Below are 19,517 nucleotides of genomic sequence, written 5' to 3'. Positions count from 1 at the left end.
GCACAGGTCACCCAGACGCTCTGGGTCTCACTCTGCTCACCTGTCAACTGTGGAATAATACCTGACTTGGGCTTATTGTGGCACAACCTGTAGGTGCTCACTCAACGGAAGTCATCTGGGACAAATAAACTGGATCCCATGACTCAAAACAGCTAGCAAGGCGGTGCCTGGGATGTGGGGGGGGGCTTTCTTTTAGTAAGTAGCCCCACACCTCTAGCATTTTTGCTCAGGTAGCTTATTACCCATGGAGGCATTGAAAGTCCTAGAGAGCCAGAGGGTGGGGACCAGGAGACAAAGGGTCCACCACCAAGATGGACACAGGAGCCAGTTCCAAGGAAAGTTGCTTCCCTTAAGGGCATAAGGCAATGGTCCACACAGACATGTGGAAGAGCTAAGGAACCACAGGTGAGGTGCTCAGAGTATGGGACCCATGGGGAGTCCTCACGTCTTGGCTCTGGCTTCTCCTCTGTGACACCACTGCCACCCTCCCACTGGTGGCAAAGGCCCTTCCAATCTCTGTCCCACGGCCCAGCTGGGTGCCAGCTGCCCCACCCCTGTGCTCACCAGGGGAGGATTAGAGACACTGGCCCTGCCCTGCTTGGCTCAGCCGTGTCATGAACGACACCAAACAAGCACTCCTTTATCTCAACCTTCCCTTTTTTATTCCAAACACGAAATAGAGAAGTTTTATCAAGCACATTTAATCACCGCTCTTCCTCCTCTTCTCTCATTACAAGGAGGGTGACTTAGGCCGTGTCCTTGGCAGGCTGGAACAAATGGGGATAAAAATTCAAGTCACTTCCCAACACATCCCAGAGTTCCTGCACCCTCACGTTGGCGCCCTCCATAAACCTTCCCCCAGCCTCTTCTGGGAGAAGGGGGCGGGGCCACACTGCAGAGCCACACTGCGGTCCCCGCCCTGTGGCGGCCCCTGGGCTAACACGGGGCAGCCTGCTGTGTCTTGACTTGTCTGCTTCTATAGCCACTTCTATAACAGGAAGGTGAACAGAAGACTGTGGGAAAACAGAGGATGGAGGGGCAGATTCCATGTGGGGGTCAGGGAAGACTTCGCAGAGGAAGGGACTTGTAGGGCTGAGTCTAAAAAGTTAAGAAGAAAGGGAGAGATGTTCCAGACAAGGAGCTCTAAAAGAACATGTGTTGATAAGACTGGGGAGAAGAGTTGACCCTGAATTTGAAGGGCCACATGTGTTGTTGCCGGCGGTGGGGAGCTGGTGTCTATTTTGTAGGAAGCTCACAGTGGAAGCCGAACGGAGGCCAGAGCATTCTGGAGTGTGTAGGGCTCTGTGACAGACACAGCATACCGGACTCCTGTATGAGACCATGGACCTCTTAACCTTTTATTTTAAAAGTTTTATGGCTATAGACTGGCCAAGTAGGGGTGAGGAAATTTAACCCCCAAATAGGGGAGAGAACAGGTGCTACCGTTCCTCTATTCCATGCCCATGGTAGGTATTACTAATCGATCACAGAACTATTTCCTGCTGAGTCTGGTCTCAGCCACAGATTTCTTCCCAAGGCAGAGCTCCGGGTCACCACCCCCCATTTAGCTGAGGTGGCACATGAAAAATCAGGTATATTTGCCATTCTTGTCCCAGGAAAATAAAACCGAACATTGACATTAGGCTAAAGCAAGCAGCACCAGCTAGGAAAGCTTAATGTAAAAGTCCCCAAGAAGTATTCAAAATAAATACAAGGTGTTGGTGGAGAAGAATCAAGTTCACAACCTTGAGAAAGTACTTTTAAAAGAAGTACCTCGGGATTAATTTTCCTACAAAGCGGCAGAATCGCACAGTAATCATCACGCACCTGTCTCTCTCTCTGGCACACACTTGGAAATTAGAAGCAATTTTCAAGTCCTCGCCATCACAGGGCTTGCCTTCCAATTTCCGCTTTTGCCTGCAGAACGAGAAGAGAGTTGCAAAAAGGCTGATGTAAACAAGAAATCATCTAGTTGGGGTTCCCGGAGGGTGCAGGGGGCAGGGTAGCCATCTGCCTTATGTGGCCCAAGAAGGCCACTCTTCCCTTGGCTAGGAAAGAAGTGAGGATCCATCCAAGCCCTTCCCCCCTGCCCTTTCCCCCTGGAGAATTCCAGAATGCCAGTAGGACTTAAGTTCTGAGGACGATTTGGGCTTTGTGCCCCAGCTGCCAGTCAGCTTCCCCGTGGCCTTTGGCAAGCAAATGGGACAAGCAAATACCACGTTGGCCTTTTGATCCTCCCTTCTCTGTGCTTGACCCTTGCCCAGGGCCTGCCTTTTCTTCTCCCGCTTCCTCTGCCCCACCCCAAGAAGCAGAAGGAAAGATATGGTCCTGGTGTTTCAGACCCCCATATCCCCAGAAGAGAACAGCCTGCAAGGCGCTGTGTGAAGGGGCCCCGCCCCCTTTCCTTGCTGGGCACTGTGAATAACCAGTATTTGCTTCCCTCTCACTTTGGTGTACAAAACCCCATTGGGTCCCTAACAGGCTGACAACCCCATCGCCTGGCTGGGCTTACTACGCATGCTAGTTCTCTGACCTAAGGAGGGGTGGATTCTGCAAACCCTACCAGGACCCCTCAGGCAGGGCCACTCCATGCAATAGAAGGCTCATCCATCATCACCGATATAGCTGTAGGTCCTCCACGGGAGGCTCTTTCCAGACCAGGGCAGGGTCCCTGGCCAACCTGGGGCTAAGTCCTTAACCTGAACCTCAGTTTCCTCCTCTGGAGAAATGCGGGCTCTAACAACCGATGCTGCAGGCTTGTCCTGAGGATTAAAGATGGTGTGCAGTACAAGCCAATAATAGGGTACCGGGCACACACAGCAGGGGCTTCGCATGTGCTGGCTGTGTTGTCTGGGCCTCGGTTCACTCGCTCTAGGAGTGTCCAGGTAACAGGAGCGCTAGCTGGACGGCCCTCGTAGCCCATGGGGAGGCCCAGACACTTAGAGTCATCACTCGTTCTTAACAGTGGCAGGGAGGTTGCTGTTCCAGCAAGAAGTAAAGTGTGAAGCGTTTGCACGCGGGGGAGCCAGGCCAGGCCACCCCTCCTGCCCACAGTCAGCCCTCGGGCCTGTTAAATTACAAGCAGATCCTGGCAAGAAACTGGCTCAGCCTCTGCCTCGGGGTCAGTGGCCTTCAGGGCACACACTCACTGGCCCACTTCCCTGGGCCACCTGAATTCCTGATGGGGCCTGTTTTCTTCTCACGTGACCAGGTGAGCTCCAGCACTTCCTGCAACATCTGCCTGGCACGGGCTGGGGCTGCACACGCTCGGTGAATGACATCAAAGCAGGAGAATGTGTGCCCGGCACCCCTCTTTCCTCCCCTTTCCCAGTTTTCCTGCTTCTGACCAGGCTCCAGACAGAGACCCCTGCAACCCTGGTGGAAGGAGGTTCCCGCTTCCCATGGAGGGCCCTCCATCGAGAGCCCACAGCAGTCCCTTGGGCCCTGAGGCCTGTGCTGCCCTGGAAGGTACCAAGCAGAGCTGGCTGCCCCAGGCTGGCAAATATTTAGGTGCCCCTTAAACACTAACTCCTCCGGGGCACCTGGGTGGCTCAGTCGGTTAAGCGACCAACTTTAGCTCAGATCATGACCTCACAGTTCGTGAGTTCAAACCCCGCACTGGGCTCCCTGCTGTCAGTGCAGAGCCCACTTTGGATCCTCTGTCCCCCTCTCTCTGCCCCTTCCATGTTGTACTCTTTCTCTCTCAAAAATAAACATTAAAAAAAAAAAAAGCCTAACTCCTCCATAATGCAGAAGAGATCAGGGAGGACCCAGGTGGTGGTCCTCAGCCTCTCCTCCCCTGCCCTAAACCATTCAGCTCTGGCCCCAAATGTACCCAGGAAATTGAAAGCTCACCAGAGAGTTGTCTCCATCCGGTGTAGGGACCATCTTACATATTCAGTGTGCACCATTGAGAACACTCCCTATCCCAAAGAGCTTATCCAGAAAAATCTTCCAATATTCATAGGACTTTCCCTGAAAGCAACTCTGTTAAATATGCCTCATCATATGACATTTCCAGTGGGGTTTCGGTGTCCCCTCTTACAGATGGGGCTCTAGGCAGCTGCCTGGCTGGCCACGTGTTAATATTGCTAAGGTCCCGAGATAATTCCCTTCTTAGAAACCCAAGTGATTGCACAGAAACCTTAGGTCAGATCCCAGCCCCTTGCAGCTGTGTTTCCTCTTCGTCCTTTACTGCTGAAAGGACAAAGCGGTCTCTTGGTCCACCCAGAATCAAACAGAGACATCAAAGCAGGCATGCATCTATCTGTCTGTACCATGACTATTTAAAGAACTTCCCACCCAGCCTATTTGTTAGCGTGTTGAAAGATAGAGAAGACGGGGCCCCTGCAATGAGGACAGGGCGGAACGTTGGGCAAGATATATAGAAAGACGGTATGTCAGCAGTGAGAAACAATAGTATCATTAATATTACTAATAGCTGCCATTTATTGAGCACATAATACATGTCTGGCTCTGAACTCACACTTAACATATCCCATTCCAGCCAGCCTATAAAGGGAGTTTATTATCCCCATTTTACAGCTGGGGAGACTGTGGCACAGAGAAGATAAGTGACCATGTAGACACTCAACCAGTAAATGGAAAAACCTGTTTGTACACATAGGTTCGTCTGAACCCAGGGCCTGTCAGTCACTACCCCTCTCTTTGTGGACAGCAGTCCTGGCTCTGTTGTTTCCTATCTGGTGGAGCCCTGGGCCCACCTTTCCACCTCTATCTGTTTCCTCAATTGTGGGATGAGGATGATCCTGTGATCGGTTAGTAGTACCTGCTACGGGCATGGGATGAAGGAGGGGTGGCACCTGTTCTGTCCCCTATTTGGGGATTAAATTAAATTTCCTTACCCCTACCTGGCCACTCTGTAGTCATAAGACCTTTAAAATAACAGGTCAGGGGCACCTGGGTGGCTCAGTCGGTTGAGCGTCCGACTTCGGCTCAGGTCACGATCTCACAGTCCGTGAGTTCGAGCCCCGCGTCAGGCTCTGTGCCGACAGCTCAGAGCCTGGAGCCTGTTTCAGATTCTGTGTCTCCCTCTCTCTCTGACCCTCCCCCATTCATGCTCTGTCTCAAAAATAAATAAACGTTAAAAACTTTTAAAAAAAAATAAATAAAATAAAATAAAATAACAGGTCAATGGTCTTATACAGGAGTCCAATATGCTGTGCCCAGCACAGAGCCCTACACGTTCCAGAATGCTCTGGCCTCTGCCCAGCTTCCACTGTGAACTTCCTACAAAATAGACACCAGCTCCCCACCACCGGCAACAACACATGTGGCCCTTCAAATTCAGGGTCAACTCTTCTCCCCAGTCTTATCAACACATGTTCTTTTAGAGCTCCTTGCGACTGCCGGTGATGTTCCCTGGAACATCTCTCCCTTTCTTCTTTTTTTTTAGACCCAGCCCTGTATGTCCCTTCCCCTGTGAAGTCTTCCCTGACCCCCACAAGGAATCTGCCCCTCCATCGTCTGTTTTCCCACAGTGTTCTGTTCGTTTCCCTCTCATAGTAATGGACATATAAACAGTGCAAAAAAAGCCTTCATAAACTGCAAAGGACCATGACCGCCCAGCGTCTCCTAGTGTTCTTGTTGAATCAGAGCGAATTCTTCCGAGGCAGAAAGGCACCCCTTTCACTCCTCGCAGCCTGGAAGGCCCCGGTTCCTCCTCTTCTCCTTGGAGACGCTTTATGAGATAAACAAGCCCTGTGTCAAGCCCCAGTCATGCCACCTTCAGGCTCCTTGAACCCTAAGTCCTGATGCTCCATCGTTCACGTGTGCCCCCCACCCCCACCCCGTGACTCAGTGCAATCACACGGCTACATGCGAAGCCAGGTTGCACAGGGCCCAACATGGGGAGATGGCTGGATTTTTCCCACGTGAACAAGTAACACAAGATATGAAAATAGAAAGGGACAGGAAATTCAACCCGACTGCTGATGGTTTCACTTATAGCTAAAAAGGAGAACGGGGTTTTAAGACCCGGACAAAATCAACAATGAATTGGCTTGTGGGGAGGAAAAGAGAAGGCATTTTCTTGAGCTACAGGGACTAAAAATAGTGTGAGGTTTTCCAAGAGGCTGTAGTGGCACTTCAGGATGTGGCTATGAAGCATTTATTTCAACAGATATTGGCGCACTCAAAGCCAAAGCCATTCACAGTCTGTCTGCTCACCAGGCCCTGGGAGCAGAGAGTTGGAGCCTATTTCAATCTCAGGCCTCCGCTCCTGGCCAAGCCCCTCCCCAGAACACCGCCATTCCCCCCACATGGAGTCAAGGGGCCCCTGTGCCCTGGGTTCTAGCTACTCCCCTAAGCAGCATTTTCCAAAGTTTTTTTGCCAAAGCACCCCCAACAGCAGAGGAGAAATTACAATGGGGTGGGAGGGTCAGATCTGAGACCTGCCTATAGAGGCTACCACAGCACAAAATTTCCTCCAAATCTCAGTCTTATCCCAAAAATTCATGAAAATATCCCCTACAAAAAAAAAAAAAAAAAAAAAGCCAACTTTGTGTTAGCATTTAAAAATCAGTTTGCTCCCCAATCTTACTCCAGAAAGGAGGGTCATGTTTATCCTGGGACATCAAGCATCCCCTGGCTCAGCACCGCCAGTGTGTGGTGCCCCACAGTGACAGAACAAAAGCCTTCGCTGAGAACCTCAGCCTCAGAGCTCCTTCAGCCACTGAAGGAAATCATTCATTCATCCATCAACTCATGCATTTATTCATTCAACAGGTATTTACTAGGATCGTTTTTTTTTTTTAATTTGAGAGTGGGGAAGGGGCAGAGAAAGAGACAGAGAGAGAGAGAGAGAGAGAGAATCTTAAGCATGCTCCACACTAAGCACAGTACCCAACATGGAGCTTGATCCCATGACCCTGGGATCATGACCTGAGCTGAAATCAAGAGTTGGACGCTCAACCGACTGAGCCACCCAGGCACCCCTAGGCTCCTTTTAAATGCCTAGACCTTGGGATAAAGCAAGAAGGATTCCAGCCCTTCAGGAACTGTCCCAGGGGGAAAACAGACAAGGACAGGAGGCATTGCATAGCTCCTCGATGAGTGTTCCAACAGGGAATAACCATGGAGGCTCTGGAAGCAGGAAGGCAGGGATCAGGAAAGCGTTCCTTCCATGGACAGCATAAGCCAGACTGTACTCCAGCCTAACAGTTAAGGTCTGTGTATCCCTGGGCAAGCCAGTTAACCACTCAGTTTCCTCATCTATGAAATGGGTGCAACAGCTTCATACAGTTTTCATGGGGATTATATGAGTTATATAGTACAACATGCTTCAGACTAAGTGTTCAATAAATATTATCTATTAAACTAAGGGCTGAGGAATGGATGGAATTGGGTGTGGGGATGAGGCAGAGATAAAGGAGGAAGGAGGGGAAGAGTGTGTTCCAGACAGACTGAACAACATGTTTAAGAACAGATATTCAATCAATATTTGTTGAACGAATAATCTTTAAGGGAGAGTAATGCAATCTTGGGAAGCCACACCCTTTATCTATTGTTTCCTGGTAGGTGTGCAGAGGTGTCCTCGAGTGGCATGTGGGCCAGGCACCCACGGGCAAGCCCGCTGCACCTTTCCAACCAGAGTGTCAAATTCCTAAGGGCAGAGATTGAGTCCTTCCCCTCTTGGGGTCCTCTAGCCCTGAGCCTTTGACCCCTTCCCTCAGGGTGACCAGTTCTTCTCTGTTCCCTCCTTCTGCTGTTTCACCATCACTTCCATCCTAGGGAAAGGCCTTGGCCAAGATCTTTGGAGAGAGCTCACAAGCGACGTGAGAAAAGCAGGGGGCAGGGGAGGGGGCGGTGCAAAGAGCCCTGAACTTGTAGTCAGGGGCCCTGGATTCAAGTCCTTGCTCTGCCAGCTGGCAGCCCCATGACCTTAGGTGAGTCACATAGGACACCAGTGCCGAGGGTACGCTGGGCTCCTATGATGAGCAGGTTTGGGGAGGGGGAGAGGTGATGCAGTAGGATAACCAACCATCCTGGCTTCCATGGGCCTGAGAGGTTTCCTGAAATTTAGGAAAAATTTCAGCATCAAAACCAGGAGTCTTGGGCAAACAGGGTGAGTCGGTCACTCAAAGCCTTGCTTCTTCCCTGCCATGTTTTACCCCACTCCCCTTCCCCAGGCCCGAATCACAAGTCAGCGCAGAGCCACACTGAGCCCTCTGGCTTCAAGGCTGAGCGGTGGGACCATGTCAGTGCAGAAGGAGGGAGGAAGAGGAAGAACAAGACTTTGGTGTTGCCGCCATGATGTTTCTACACTGAAGGCTAGCTTCGATCCACTGTCCAAGGTGGCCCACTGTCCGAGGGCTGTGCCAGAGTCTCTCAGAGATTTAATGTAGGGCAAAAACCAGGCTAGCTGGGGTGTCTACAGGGCCAGAGAGCAGCGGGGGGGCTGGTCTGTGCTGCTCTCTAAAGGGTTGGCATGATGGAGTTTATAACCTGGTGGCACAGAGCCCATCACTACTCCCCACAAGAGTTAACTGGGCTGATCAACCTGATGCTGACCCACTCGCCAAAAAGTAGGCAAGAGGCTGCAGGCGGGTGCTCTCCACTGAGTCCCAACCCCATTCACACCAGTAAACCCAGCAGAGCCTCCAGGGACCTCTACTCAGACCCCCATTGTGTGCCCTGCCATCGAGATCACAGCGGGCTCCCTGCCATCCCATTGGAGACATCTTGTGTTTTCAATTTCAAGTCCCCATTTACGTCCTGGTTCGGGCTTGAATGCCAGGCTATATTAGGTCATGCTGAGCCAGGCCTGTCGTGCTTTCTCATTAGCTGCATCACATCGTATTTTTAGGGGCGGCCAAGACTGAGACAATGCCAGAGGGCTGCTTTTCTTCCCGAGTCCCCAAGCACCACCTCCATAAAAATTTCACACTTGAAGGTCCTAGGGCCCCCATGGTTCCTGCTACAGTTTAGGAAGGACTCAGCTCTGAGAAGAGGAGCAAGTGACTAGATAAATTGGAAGCAACAAGAGACAAGGTCCCTCTGCCTGTTTTTCCATCCACTGCAGCCACCTACACTCACTGCCCCAAAGCCCAGCTGAGCTCCTGATTTCTCATGGCCCACTGCAAAGGGACAAAGATTTAAGACTCCTATGTGGACCAGACTGCCTTCCTCAGAGCAGCCTTCCCTGTCCCCATGTCCTCTGCAGAGCCCCAGCACCGCAGCATGGGGTCCCTGTGGTCTATCACCTGCTTTGTGGCAGGAACATTACAGTTTGCAAAGTGCTGCCCCATTCACGGTCGCATCTGACTTACCTGCAGGGGTGATGGTAGGATACCGAGTTTACAGATGAGGAAGCTGAGACAAAGCAAAGGGAGATGATGTGCCCAAGTCATGGGGATAGTAAGTGGGGGCACCGGGGCCTCTCACAGAGCCTGGGGCTCGGCTCAGAAGCCAAGGCCCGGCTGCCTGTTTAAGGCCACACACTTGGTAAGCAAGGAAAAGCTGTCATTCATGGGCTTCTCTCCCTGAAGCACACTGCTCACTGCTGGAAGGGAGGAGCCCTCCAAGTGCCTGGGCCCTCTGTGCTTCTCTCCTGCTCAGGACATCTTGTGCCAGGAGAGTCACCATCCCCAGGGCTGGGCCTAGGACAGCAGAGACAGAGGAAGTGCTCCCTGTGACTTTCTGCCTGTGACTGGCCCCTATTCCTGTTCAACTTTAAGTCACCCTCTCTTGCTCTGTCTCTCTCACACGACGTACACACATGCACGTAGGCGAGTCTGGGATCCAGCATCTAAGAGAACCCTCCAGGCCATCTCAGATTGGAGGAGGAGGGCAGGGCTATTCCTCTTGTTCTTCCCTGGTCAACAACCGAGCACAGGGCCTAAGGGTGAAGGGTGGCTCCCAGAGGGGGACGATTGGTCACACTGGGGCAGAGGTAGTAGAGGGATGAAGTCCCATTTCAACGCAGCTGCTTTGGAAACAGGGCTGGGATCTACAAGATCTCTGTGCTCATGAGATCTTTATGATAAGGCTGCAGATGACGGAGGGTCAGGGACCAATTCCAGATGCCTTCCACACTCTCTGCCCAAGAAGGGCAAGGGCAAGCCCTTTGTCCACTGCTCTGTGGCCAGTAGCCCTGCCATGTTACTCACACCTCATGGTTTAGGACACAGACCACTAATAGGACTGGCCTAGGGGAAGTGTTACCACATCGGCAGGTCAATTCACCTTGTTTACGAGGCTGTGGTCACTTTTGCATCCATGTCCCCAGCTTCACTTCAAGTTACAAGCCCAGGCTCACTTTACTGGGGGCTCAGTGCAGCCAATGGGGCACATTAACACAGACTAGACAATGGCGGAGGAGTTAACTTCCTTCTGTCACTGACCACTTCCCTTCTCTTTCGGCCACCCGACCTACACCTCCCCTCCCATGTCTAACTGCTCTCCTCAGGCTCTTTCTTCACACTCATTGACCCTCACCTATCCCCATGGCAGAAAAGATCCTAGGGTCAACAAAGCCATACCAAATACCCTCTTTATGCAGGGCACTGCGATAGATGCCAGGTGGGGGCAGGAGAGGTTGCTTTGTAGAGAAATAAGGCACAGCCTTGACCCACCCAGCCATTTCAGGTTAGTTGGAGAGAAAGGAAAGGCATACATAGACCCCACCACCACCACCACCTCAAATAACATGGCAAGATAAAGATCTAGGATTCATCCCACTAGGTGGTAGAATTAAGCAGTCTGGAAAGATCATAAGTGGGGGGATAGAAACATAGAGGAATGGGTGGAGCTGGTGACACCCCAGCTTGTCTCGGAAAGACAAGATGAATGAATGTAGACTTCAGACTTTTCTCTTTCTGGTATGGCGTCACTTATAAGGAGCACAGAGTACGTACTCTTGACCACAACACTCTTTAATTTCTCACTGGACTCACATTACACACAACCGATTTACAGACATAAAATGACACTTATAAGATTCATGCCCAATCGCCAATGCACAGTTTCGAAGGCTCACATCTATACAAGTGTGTAAAAAGGGAGAACGTAAGCACAGAAAGCTAGAAGCCCAAACCACCCACGCTCTTAGCTCATATGGTTTCATTTTGCCAACCAGATCAAAGAAGAATATCCCCAAAACTCAACAACAACAACAAAAAAATGCATCCACATTTCAACAATCTCTAAACCCAGTTCCTGGAAGGTTTAGCCATGAAATAAATCAGAGTGACAACAGCTCCTGTTTGGGGACAGTTGGGATTTGGGCCATGAACTTGATTGCTTTTGGTAATGATGACTGTGTCAGACAATTTGCTCAGGCAGGAAACTGCTGTGAGAACAACTGTTCTGTCCTCATCAGAAACACATGAAGGGTAAACTCGACCCCAGAACTGGAAGTCCAGGTGACCAGGAGTCTTCTGCCTCCTACTCACAGCATGAAAGAATTCCAAGAATCAATGAATGACAGCTCCTCCCAACTCATCTGAGGAGTTGTACCCACTAGCCCTATATACGTGGTCTGTAGGCTCCCATAGCATGTGGGTTATGAATCTCTGAATTTGAAATGATGGCCTCCACACAAGTTCAAAGAACTATGTAACGCTGTTGAAAACCAAGAGCAGTGTCAACACAGTTGGAACTGCAGAATTGATCAGAACATAAGGACGAAGTGGCACTTACAAAAGAAGTAAAACAAAACAAGTAAACTCACTTCAAAGTCATGCAACCTTTCAGAATATGGATGAGGTGATTTTGACCCAAAGGTCACAGGGCTATATCCATTAGGTTTTTGTTGGTTGCAAGTAACAGAAAAATCTGTCACTTTAAGCCAAATGAAATTTTTTTTTTTTTTAATCTAGAGGTTAAGTCTTATTTCACACACATCTGAATTAAGGGCTAAATTGGTATCATCAAGGCTCCATCTCTTTCAGAGCTCTTCTAACTACCATGGTCCCTCCCAGGTGACAGATGGACTCAACAGGTCCAGTCAAAAAGTACACCTACCTCTCTCCCAACAATTCCAGCAAACGTCTTCTGGCATCTCACTGGTTCTGACTAATTCAAGGATGGGACAATAACTGCCATCATCTGAATGTTCATGTCCCCCTCAAAATTTGTATGTTGAAATCCTAACCCCCCATTGTGATGGTAGGGGAGGTGGGGCCTTCACAGGAGGTAGGGCCAATGGGAGGTGCGTAGGTCATGAGGGTAGAGCCCTCATGAATGGGATTAGAAAATCCCATTATAAATCAAATTGTAAGAAGACAATCTTCTTATAAAAGAGACCTCAGAGAGTTCCTTGCCCCATCTGCCATACGAGGATAAAACAAAGTCTTCAACATGGAAGACGGTCCTCACTCAACCATGCTGACACCCTGATCTTGAACTTCCCAGCCCCAAGAACTGTGAGAAATAAATCTCTGTTGTTTATAAGCCACGCTGTGTATAGTATCATAGTCTATGTAGCAGGGGACTGAATGGACTAAGACAATGACCTGGTCACTGCAGTTAGGGTAGGACATACACTGTAGCCTACAGGTCTGGGCTTAGCTCCTATGACTACCTTGGAGCCCCACACCAACCCTGCAGACTAAGAGTGGTAAGAGGGAAGTATCCAAACACAGACTGGGGTGGGGGGAAGCAGAGGAGGAAATAGGGTCTGGGGAGGCAAACCACAAATGTTCACCACAGGATTTATAATAAATAGATCAATTTTCACATGTTGACATCATCATACACATGACCTTGGTGAGCTACAAATAGAAACCATCACCTTTGTTCTCTCTGCTCCAGTGTAGAGAGATTCCTGGGAGTGCGCTGGGAAAGCCGGGGATATGAAGAAGGTCAAACAAAGTGTCCAACCCCATAAAGAACTTGGAGGTGATACCTAGCAAAGATTACCCTGTATCTACTGCCCCCCTCCACTGTTACCATGGTCCTCCCCCATGAGGGCCGTGCAGGCCTCATCTGCAAAGCTATGATCAGCAGAGTATGAGTCATGCCTGTCACCCTCCTAGGGACCGGGTCAGAGAGGCACGTCCAAGACGTTCTCTTATGCGTTGCTGGGACAGAGAGCAGTCATCACCATTACTGAGCAAGTATCATCATCATCAACATTATCAAGAACATCCAAGGCTCAGAAGACAACAGCATGTGCCAAATCCAAAACAAAACAAATTTAAAAATGACAAAACGAGTGACCACATTGGTCACCTGGACAATCAAGAGTAAGACGTGACAGTGTTGGGCAGGTGAATTGCAGTGAGTGGTTCAGGACCAATACCGTGAACAGTGAGTTCATCCCAGGGCTGCGTGAAGATCAATGAGAGTGATCAGAAGGCCCAAACCCTGCCAGGTCCAAGCCACATAATAGTAACCCAGAAGTGGCTACTCACGCATGCACAAAGTGCCCCTGACTTTGAGGCTCTCCCCTCACAGTCTCCACAGGGAGTAGCATGAAGTTGAGTCATCCAGAGAGCAAAATAAAGGCTGGGGTGTGCTCTTGTACACACAGGGGATCGCCATGAATGTGACTGTGAAACACTGAATCACATAAACTGATTACTTCTGACCCCTTTCTTGTCCTTCCCCATTGAGTCAGGGCTAGTCTTACTGAGCTGAAACCACCTTTCGTACATGGGCTAACTAACAGCTGGCACAGGAACACCTGCCCCTCCCCCAACTTCATTGCTCTGAGTACAAACTTCTAGATCAGAGTTTTGTTTTAAACCCATCTGTGATGGTTAATTTTATGACGGTCAACTTGGCTATCTGGCTAGCCCCAGATACTTGGTCAAACATTGCTCAAGATGTTTCTGTGAAGGCATTTTTAGATGAGATTAACATTTAGATCAGTAGACTTTGAGTAAAGCAGTTAGCCTGCCATAATGTGGTGGGCCTCATCCAGTCAGTTGAGGGCCTCAGTAGAGAAAGACTGACCTCCCCCAAGCAAGAGGGAATTCTGCCAGCAGACTACCTTTGGACTCGAACTACATCTCTTCCTGGGGCTTCCAGCCCGCCAGCCTACCCTGCAAATTTTGGAATTGCCAGCCTCCACAAATGTGTCAGCCAATTCTCTAAAATAAATCCATATGATAAATGATGATACATACATGCATAAATACATTCATACATACATACATATGGAGAAAGAGAGAGAGATAAAACAGAGAGAGAGAGAAAGAAGAGAGAGAGATGATATAGAGAGAAAAACGTATACATGCACACATCCTGTTGGTTCTGTTTCTCTGGAGAACCCTGACTAAATATATCATCTCTCTGGGTTTAAAAGCTGAAACCCTTTCCACATCCCCAATCACTTATCCCACTGGATACGAGATGTATACATATCATATATACCATATACCATATATAGTTATATCTATATAGCATACGCCATATATATACACACACACCTCCATCCCACAAGGCTCTGCACAAAGGTGTTCTCTCTGGAGGTCCCTCCATGACCCTCAGGCCCCAGAGTCTACACCCTTCAGGTCTGTCCACACACCCTGGCGTACCTGCCTTCATTCTCTAGTCATTTCAGGCACCAAGCAGAACTACAGCTCTTGGGAGGTCAGAAAACCCAAAGATCTCAGTTGATTCAGCCTTAGCCCAGAGAAGGAACCCTTTTACCAGATCCACCTCTGCTTAACGACCTTTAGGAGAGAGAACCTCATCAAGCTGGAGACAGGCTCTTCCCCAAAAGACTGTTGCCCCTGTTCTCCAAGAACATAATCCGCTCCATCCTACCCAGCAGGCATGCCTGTGAGGGAGGGTCACACAGAGGGTGTGCCTATTTCATTCCTGACAGTATGTATTCACCTCTGCACCCACGATTCCGTGTGTCAGCATGGTGCCCGATGGTCCCACCTACTGCCTTGACGCACCCCATCACATTAAGTGTCATTCACTCATCCATCTGACAAAGGTCTATTGGACACCAACTATGGGCTGGAAGAGCTTGGGACTCAGCAGGAAACCGAACCCTTCGCCTGGTGGAACTCACACTCTCAGGGATAAAACATGACAAACATGTGGATACGACATGACAGCCCTGCAGCCATGACACTGTGGAAACAGGTAATGTCTTACCCCTTTTTCAGAGAAGGACACTGAAACCCTGGAAAATGAAACACCCTGTCCAAGGTCACAGAGACAGCCAGGAATGGAGCTACGGTGCTAGCCATGTCCATCTAACACCAACAACCAAGCTCCTCTTTCCCGGCTGCCGGAGACCTTGGGAGACCATGCAGGCAAGGGGGGAGGCGGGTGGGGAGTGCTGGAAGGGGAGATGTCTTCTTTCCAAAAGCAAAATGTCTACGTCTCTCACGTTCCCCTCTTGCTTTACGCCTGAAGCTCTTCTGACCAAGAGTTCCCTACGAAGCGGGCACAGTAGAGTTGTGAAGACACGAACCCTTGGCTCCAAACCCGTTTGAACGAGTAGAAAGAGAGGCGAAAAGCTCCTCCCACAGTGCCTGGAGGAGGAGGTGGGAAGCCCCTCTCTGCAGCACCCGGAGCCCCTCACCATGCAGCCCCATGTGGGCATCTGCCACCTTCGGGGACAAGGAGGGAAGTTGGCAGGGACTCAGACCCAAGGTATAAGCCCTGGAAAAATTGATGCCAAACCTCAGGCTCTTTCCTCTATTAAAATTAGAAAGTTGTGGCGTAGCTTGGCTTTCAAGTTTGGGTGTGATTTTGCGAGGCAGCCGGGGGGAGAGTGTGCAGACCGTTCTACGTGGAGAATCGCCTGAGGAGTTACGGAGCAGAAACAAGAGTGTTAGAATCAGGAGACAGTAAAATTCACCTGCGGTACAACAAGGGGAGCCCGGAGACCTTGCTTTCGGGGCCGCCTCGCTACAGACCTTTGTGGTCATCCTGGGTCTCGCGTGGTCCTCAGAGTTCATCCGGTCCCACTTTCTTGCTCTACTGAAGGCTGGAAAGAGAGAGTTAAGAGCCTGAGAGGTCAAATCTTTGTCACAAGTCACCCTAAAACACTGGCTCTAAGTGCAGGCTGCTCGCCGACCCCCTCCCCCCCGCCGCCGCCTCCAAACTGGCCAGCGCTGCGCGGCCCAGCCCAGAGCGGCTTCACGAGCCAAGAACAAGCCTCCAGCTCCCACTGAAGTGGGAAAGGCTGGCACACACGAGCCTCCAGCCTCTGCCAGGCACTGACCTGGGTAACCCACCCAAACACCAGCAATTATGATCTCCAGGTTACAATAAAAAAAAAAAAGAGGCTCGATCGTCTTTGCAGGGTTCCAATCAAAGCTACGTGATGGAACCAGGATCGGAATCACATCTTTCCAACCCCAGAGTCTTACCTTTAAAATGCCCTTCCCGGGGCACCTGGGTGGCTCAGTCGGTTAAGCTTCCAACTCTTGATTTTGGCTTAGGTCATGATCTCACGGTTTGTGGGATGGAGCCTTGTGTCGATCTGTCCACACAGAGCCTGCTCAGGATGCTCTCTCGTACTCTCTCTCTGCCCCTCCCCCACTGGTGCACACGCGTGCTCTCTCCCTCTCTCTCAAAATAAATACATAAACTTAAAAAAATAAAATAAAATAAAATAAAATAAAATAAAGTAAAATAAAATAAAATAAAAATAAAAATGCCCTTCTCAGGGACACCAGCCCATTCCCACCAAGACCTGGCACCCTCTCTGGGAACTCCTGAGAGAGACAGATCCCTCCCAAGAAAGGAAATGTTGAAAGTGTAAGCACTGGGTCTCAAGCAAACAAAGTGGAAGATCTAGGAAAAGACCCCCCCAGGAGCAGTGAGTTTGTAGCTGAGAGTTCTTGGGGCAGGCAGAGCAGACGGGGGGTCGAATCACAAGTTCCCCAAACTCCTTGCAAACAGAAGGCTTTTCTCCCGGAGACGCCTGCACAAGCCAGGCCCAGCAGCCAGCAGGGCCAGCCCCAGTGTTGGGGCTTTATCTGGACTCCAAGCAGAATCCCTGGGGTGCCGGATGCCTGCCGGCCCTCATCTGAGCTCACATTACAACCTAGGCTTCGGCAGCTGGGCAGTGCACACGGCCTGCGTGCTTTCCTCCCTGGCCTGTGGTACACACCAGGCAGCCAAGGTTCAGAAACGGGAGGGTGCAGATGAGGCCTCACAGCCAGCCAGCCAGAGACGAGGCCTCTACGCAGCACCGAGGCAACTGAGTTCACCCTCCAAGGGGTGATTTCACGGAACCGTGAGCAGGAAGCTCTGAGCCCAGGAACCACTCTGTAAAGACAGAGAAATCCACGATGGGAGTGGGGGGATCGGAGGTGCACTTCACAAGCAAGGGTCCCTCTGAAATCCCAGTATCTCGGTCTGCACAGAGGCTGGCACTGCCCTTGGGCAACCGTGGGGGAGGCAGGAGCCCTGGCTTCCCTAGTGTCCTGTCAGCACCCTGGTCAGACCACTGTCACTTCTGGGTTACTGCCCGGCTCCCCCCCCACTAGCCTCCAGGTGCAGTCAGAATGATCGTTCCAAACAAACAAACAAAAAATCTGGAGGCTCCTGGGTGGCTCAGTCCATTAAGTGTCCAACTTTGGCTCAGGTCATGATCTCACGGTTTGTGAGTTCGAGCCCTGCATCGGGCTCTGTGCTGACAGCTCAGAGTCCACTTTGGATCCTGTCTCCACTCTCTCTCTGCCCCTCCCCCACTCACGCTCTCTCAGAAATAAATCAACATTTTAAAACAAAATCTGATTGTGCTCCTCTTCTCCCTAAAATCCCTCCAGTGGCCCCCCACTGACCTCAGGACAAATCTTTCCAGGTGGCTGTATGAGGGGCCCTGCCCTCTCCCGCTTCTCCACTCGCCTTTCGGCCTCTCACACGCAGTCCCACCGAAGTGGACTTTGTCTAGTAGCTGGAACATACGAGGCTTCCCCTCTCACCCCCACCATCTTTGCCAGACCCATTCTCGCCCATTCCTCCGTTCTCATCCTGCTGTCACCTCTCCAGGGACCCTCCTCTGATGCCTTAGCCCATGCCAGGCCCCCTGGCAGTGAGGTCCCACCGCCCACTGCACCCCCCAACCCCATCACCCTCCTTAACCACTCCCTGCTGCCCGCTTATATCTGTCTCCTCCCTAAAGAAGTCTGGCAGAGCAAAGCCCCTCATCCTGTTCACCACAGCACTGAGCACAAACAGAGCAAGATCAGTGAGACTAGTCTGGGGACAGCTCCCAAACAGAGTTGTTAAATAAATACGTGAATGAATGAAGAAAGGAATCTATCATTCACTAAAACTCCGTGCCTTCTTTGGGGCCTGGGCATAAAAAAGAATCGTTCAGTGAGTATCTTCCAAGAAGGAAGGCTATGGGGTACTCACAGGTGCTGAGTAAGGACCCACACAATCCCGAGTGTACCCCCCACGGACAGGTGTGACCACCGACCCCTCCTCACCAGGCCCTGCCTCATGGCTCACCACTGCTGGGCAGCTCAGAGTCTGCTTCTTGGCCTCCTATGTGGGGACCAAGTCACAGTCATGAGGAGAGCCTAGAGAAATCTGGTCAACAGCCAGCTCCTTGGGTTCCCTAGAGCCGTCTCTCACCTGACTCACCAGCAGGCCGGGAGGATGGGGTGCGTGTGTGTGTGTGTCTGTGTGTGCGCGCGCACATATGTCTGGGGGTCTGTATGCATATGCACTCTGTCATATTTGTAACAACCCCAACAAAGAGTGGATGGAAAGAGGGCCTGTGTTCTTCTTCTAGAGCTGCCCAGTGACCCAAGCTGCTAGCCCACGGCCACACTGAAGGAACCGAGCAGCTGGCCTCCCTCCAGTCTGTTCCCCGAAGTGGTGGCACTTGGCCGTTCTCAGGTGTCGGGTCCTACACTAGCTATTCCTGATTTTCCCCTCTGGCTACAGCCCCTGCCCTCGTCCACCCTCTTCCAAGCCCTGGAAGGCTGTCCCCAGGAGCCGCTCCCTCACCCTTACTTTCTTCCGTGCTCTCTGTGTTGCGGCTAAGGGCAGCCATTCGGGTGTGGGAGTGAGAGCGGGGAAGGTACTGATTCTCGGGGTTCCCCCACCCCGTCCAGACAAGCTTTGACTGTGGCTGCGGGGGACGGGGGGCCCCAGAACTGCGGTTCTAATGGTTTTGGTAACATCTCCCTCCCCTCACCCCTTTGGGTAGAGGGTGCTAACAGCTCCCACTGTGCACTCCCAAGGTCCTTCAGCACCGCTTGTGGGTTCCCCTTGCCTGCACCTTGTAAATAGTCCCCTTTCAATCTCTCTTTACTCACCTTCTCTGTGCGCCATCTTGTTTAGCTCAGATATAGATTCCAAAGAGGCCCCAAGTTCCTGCCTTTGAACAGCTGGAAAGAGCCTTAAAGCCCACTCCAGCTTGGCCTCCCACACCCTCCAGAACTCCCTGTAATGAAATAAATTCCCCCTTCCACGGAGAACAGGAGAGCCCGGCTGCTAAAAAAAAAAAAAAAAAAAAAAAAAAAAAAAAAAAAAGGCAGGGGGGGCCCCCGGGGGCCCAGGGAGTTAAGGGGGGGGCTTCTGGTTTTCACCCCGGGCACGGGTCCCCCGCTTTTTCGGGA

General features: G+C 50.9%; 1 long non-coding RNA gene across 1 annotated transcript; it reads right to left on the bottom strand.

Moving 5' to 3' along the window:
• Positions 1–660: 660 nt before the first annotated feature.
• LOC125932972 (uncharacterized) lies at positions 661–19,411 on the bottom strand. Its single transcript, XR_007460820.1, has 5 exons — positions 19,215–19,411; positions 16,305–16,417; positions 15,791–15,919; positions 1,828–1,917; positions 661–767 (listed from the first exon to the last, which is right to left on the bottom strand). It is a non-coding gene; the product is annotated as an uncharacterized LOC125932972 (long non-coding RNA).
• Positions 19,412–19,517: the final 106 nt, after the last annotated feature.

The sequence above is a fragment of the Panthera uncia genome, chromosome D2, assembly GCF_023721935.1.
Source record: "Panthera uncia isolate 11264 chromosome D2, Puncia_PCG_1.0, whole genome shotgun sequence".
In the NCBI taxonomy this organism is placed as follows: Eukaryota; Metazoa; Chordata; class Mammalia; order Carnivora; family Felidae; genus Panthera; species Panthera uncia.
Note: the sequence above shows the minus strand (reverse complement) of the source record. Positions and strands in the feature narration are given on the sequence as shown.